The following is a 5094-nucleotide window of genomic DNA, read 5'->3' as shown; positions in this document are numbered from 1 at the left end:
GGGTGTTTGCAAACATCCATGCACTGTGTGCCAGGACAAACGGGGACTGGATGTTTGGGGGACTCTTTAACGGAGGGGGCTCTGCTAGGGGCCCTGAAAAAGGCGGTCAGACTGCCATTGAAAGGCTGCCTGAAAGGGAAATAGAAATCTCCACAGCGGTGCCTGAGCAGGCACCACCCCATTGTAGGAGATTACTTTTTAACCTATGGTCAGACGGGTTCTTTGAGCTCATCGGAATCGCTGATCGGTCCCTTCGCATGCTGCCCCCGACCAACACACATCATAATGCGGTGGTCGGACTGCAGCACTAGATTTCGGTCGGACCGCAATCAACAGGCCATTGGTTGGGGTCTGACCGACATAATAATGAGGGACTATGTCTGTTTTTTAACTAGCAGTCAGGCAAATAGTGACATGTCTTTGCTATTTGCAAGGCCATGGGCAAAATAATACAAAATCTATGTTCTTTAGCCAGTGGCCAGGTAAATAATGAAGCTTATGTGCTATTTCATCGCCTCTGGGTAAATTGAAAATAAAGTCTGACATTGTGCCAGCAGCTGGGCAAAGAGTAAAGCTTTTTGGAAATTTGCACTGCCACAGGACAATGCATAATGCTTGCTAAAGTTAGCAATTGGCCAGGCAAATAGTGAAGTTTCTTTGCTATTTGCTTGACAGACTGCTGCAAACATTACAAAATGTTTGCTATTTAGCCAGAGGTCAGGTAAATAGTAAAGTGTAGTAAAGTGTATTTGCTATTTGCGTTGCTGCTGGCCCAACAGTGCTTAATCTTTGCTACTTAGCCAGAAGCATGGGAAATAGTGAAGTTTCATTATTATTTGCATGGTTGCAGGTCAACCAGTTCAGAGGTTCAACTATTTAGCCAGCAGCTGAGTGAAAAGTGACATATCTCTGCTATTTGCAGGGCCACTGCCAAGCAGTGAAGAATGTCTACTATTTAGCCAGTGGCCTATATATATAGTGATGTTTCTCTGCCATTTGCAAGGCATCCATCCAAATAGTATATAATCACAACTATTCATCCACTGGCCAGCTAAATAGCAGAGAAAACATCACTATCTACCCAGCAGCCAGCTAAATAAACTTTACTGAAAAATAAACAAAGCTCAGACCCTTCTCATTGTCAGTTGTCAGACACAGGTGATGGAGAATCCTCAAAAGAGTGTGAGTAACAAAGCAGCTCATATTAGTAAAAATACAGCAAAACCCAGTTTAACATAATTTAAAGTTTGAATTTATTTAAAGCACATTACTTAATAGAAGGACTAGTTTATCAGTCTCAAAAATGATGTTAACTCATTTTTAAATAGGGCTAATTAAAGAACTTTTTCAGGCTTTAAAGTGCTCTAAATAATAACCAATGATGTTATTATGCAATATATATGGTACTGAATTTATCCACCCCTGAAGGGTGAATCTACCATACAGAATTCAACTCATGATTTATAAGTCTGCATTTATCAGCAGTGAGAGTTTAGCTCACTGAACCATCTTGTAAGAACATCCAAAAGAGCTCAACCTGGGAATAGCTGTCACATTGCAACCATAAACATGCCCAGCGACTCTGCAGGTAGAGCTGAGGGTATTCCCCAGGATTCAAATGTAGAGATGCATCCGTTATCAAGGACTTCTGTCCTTGAATCCAAGTTCAAGATTCTATCCACTGCAACAGTTTAAAAAGCAGCTAAATCTTCCACTTTCATAGTTATTTCAAGTGTGAGATTTCCAAAACCACTATCTTTTACACTGCCCTTTCTAGATCTATCTCAATGATGCCTACCCTCCTGAGAGCCTCTCCAATTTTTCTTAAACTGAACTAGTCGCGTTTTAATACTGCAAGACGATCGTAGAACACATGAAGAGACTTCCCCCCTGAAGTCAGACCCACCTCCTCTGAGGTTTTCAACATAGTCTTTTAGGGGGTCATTCTGATGTCAGCCGCACCAGCTGTTAGGAAGCCATCCTTTTGTGTTTTCTTTTTTTATTTTCTTAAGGACGATACCTGCAAATCATATTGTTGCTGAATCACTGAAGTTCTGCAGCTGGCACTGTCAATCTAGATTGTGTGCATCATTTGCTTGGGACTCTAGGGTCTGTGTTCCCAGAGGACACCTACTTCAGATCAGTGGTCAGTGGTCACTGTGTCAGGGATCAATTAATCACTTCCCACATCAACATCTTCCAAATGTGAGTCTATTTTCAAAAAACGGACACAGGCTACTCTGCACTTTCCGGTGCTCAAACCATAAATCATATCTTTAACAATCACAAGTTCTGTCAATTTAGTGACCTATGTGTGTGATAGTTGACTTTATAGTTTGTTGGCCAGAAATGGGCCCTCAAGGGCTGTGGAGGGATATATTATGCTGACCTTGTGGAAGGTCGACCACCATATTTAGATATTGCCATCAGGCAGGCAGGGATCTCTATGCCTACAGCACAACCATTCTAGTGGCTCCTAAGAAGGCAATCAAGATTTGCTGAATGACACCATGTTTAATGAGGGTGCTCAGCAGTTTAAAGCAGCACCACAGCCGAAAGCTGCACTGCTTTCAACGTTTCATTTGAAGTGCTATGGTGTAAAGCAGCACTGCTTTACATGTTTCATTGAAGTGCCATGGTGTAAAGCAGCACTCCCTTAAATGTTTCATTTGAAGTGCCATGGTGTAAAGCAGCACTGCTTTAAATGTTTCATTTGAAGTGCCATGGTGTAAATCAACACTACTTTAAACGCTATATTTCAAGTGCCACATCCTAAAGCAAAAATACTTTAAACATTGTCATTTGAAGCACCACATCCTAAAGCAGAGCTGCTTTGAATGTTATTATTCAATGCGCCACAGCATAAAGCACTGATTTAAATGTTATCATTTGAAGCACCACGGCCTAAAGCTTCAAAGGATAACGTTTAAAGCAGTGCTGCATTATGCTGTGACAATTCTCTGGTGCAGCGTTTTCTGGGCCCACTTGCTTACCATTGGTCCTCCAATGGACCATTTTAACCCGACTGAGAGGTGATAAGTGTTTGCATTTACATTCAATCAAATTTCCAATTAACAATGCAACCCATTTGGCTACACAATGATAACCAGGAATTGGTAGCCAAGTTTAAGAAGGTTTATGACAAATTAATAATCAAGTTTAAATACACGACTCTTAAGACCGTGCATTAAAGGTACGGAATATCAACGGGAAATTCCAACCTCCTAAAAAAATTGAGGCGGACTAGTATTAAACAAACAAGCAATTCTGTAATAGCGATACAAAAGAGCATCATCAATATTTGGTGCTCAGAAAATATCATTAGGATGGCTGGCCGAATTTGTCCGCCTGCCATCCTTTTGTAGAATGGGACCGCCCGCTATTGGTGCGGGGTTCCCGTTGTGGCATTAGGATGAGCCCGCCACACTGGCGGGCGCATCCTGCATTCTCGACATTGCGGCGGGCGTGCTCTCAGCACCTACCGCCGCAATGTCAAGAAGGCATGTCATGCAGTTCCATGTCAACGTGTCAGGCACCGCATGGAACTGCAGGGGGATACCATAGGTACCCCCCATGTGCACCCCCAGAATCCCTGGGGGCCTACTACAGGCCCCCAATGGCAAAAACCGCCTGCCTTTCCATGGCAGCGTCGCCGCTGCGGAAAGGCAAATCTCCGCTGATATGCTAATATGGATGACGGTGTCTCCCAGACACCGCCACCATGTTAACAGCTTTTCCGCCCGGTCGACTCTTCGACCGGGCGGAAAACCGGCGGACGGTCTTTCCATCTGCCAGGGTACCCCCCGCCATGGTAATGTGGCAGGGGGTAATTTCAATGTGGGAGGTGGTTTTGAGTGGGTGGATCGCCACCGCCATACGGGCGGTGGCGATCCGCCCACTCTCCTAATGAACCCCATAGACTCTCTCGCCTACACACTAGTAGTCTAAGGGGCATAATATCAAGGGCAATATCGCCACTTTTGCAGCACTTTTTGCTGAAAAAGCGGTGATATTTTTCCATCGCCTAGCATGTCAGCGATATTTTTCGCTAATGACATGCAAGGTAGGCAGTCCTTACTTAAACTACATTAAAATAGTCGCAAACTCAACATCGTCCTATTATCAATGCGACCCCTTTCCCCCGAAGCAATAATAAAACTTGCGCTAACTGTGGTTATCGCAGAAATGTTACTCTTGTTGAAAACCTGACTTAACCATCTTTACAATGGGAGGTGGATTGATGGGTTAAGTCTACACTTGCGTATTAGCAAGGCTTTTCATATTGCTATATTTTTATCGCAAGATTTCTCCCACTATTGCAGGTTATCACCCCTATCGCTGGATTTTACATCGTCTATTGGCGGCGTGTTGATAAAACGCCGTTAACAGGGCGATGTAATCCAGCGATAATAAAAACCTCGCTAAACGAGGATTGCGATAATTATCGCATTTTGTTGCTAATATGCCCCATAATCTCTTAAATCCAGTCCAAGTTAAGGGAATGGCTCGATAAACCACAATCTCTCCATCAAGGAAGTTCCATGAAGGAATTTAGAACAATACAAAGCACATCAAGGAGGAAAGTGTTAGCATTTCAGAAGCTCAAAGAAGCGCTGCTATAGCTGTGGCAATTCACTATGGCATCATCTATATTTGGTTGTGGGGAAATGAATTCACTGGCCAGGTCTGGCACATTCTCAGTAAGGATGTTGCTGCTCTTCTAAACAACAGAGTAAAATTCCTAGTCGTGTGTGACGATTTTCTGCTGCATTCTAGTTAGTAGAGGCATCGCATCGTTAATATGACTTTTGCTCACTATATGGCAAGAGAGGCTGAGTCTATTTTTGTACAGAAAGCAGCCCACACTGTCAGGTTACCTCAGAAGAGATGAATCATAGTGTACACAATGGATGTGTTGCTTGCAAGTATCCCAATTAAGGCCACGGAAAGAGCACGAGAAAGGACTTCAAAGCAGAGCTGGAAATTGCTGGAATTATACGAATAAATAAGCCCCATCCGTCAGCAGCTGAAAGCTAAGCCCCATCTGGATTGATTGTACAGGACAGGTCAGAACGTGCTGCCAGTCCTGGATCT

Source organism: Lissotriton helveticus, chromosome 2_1, assembly GCF_964261635.1.
Source record: "Lissotriton helveticus chromosome 2_1, aLisHel1.1, whole genome shotgun sequence".
Lineage (NCBI taxonomy): Eukaryota > Metazoa > Chordata > Amphibia > Caudata > Salamandridae > Lissotriton > Lissotriton helveticus.
Note: the sequence above shows the minus strand (reverse complement) of the source record.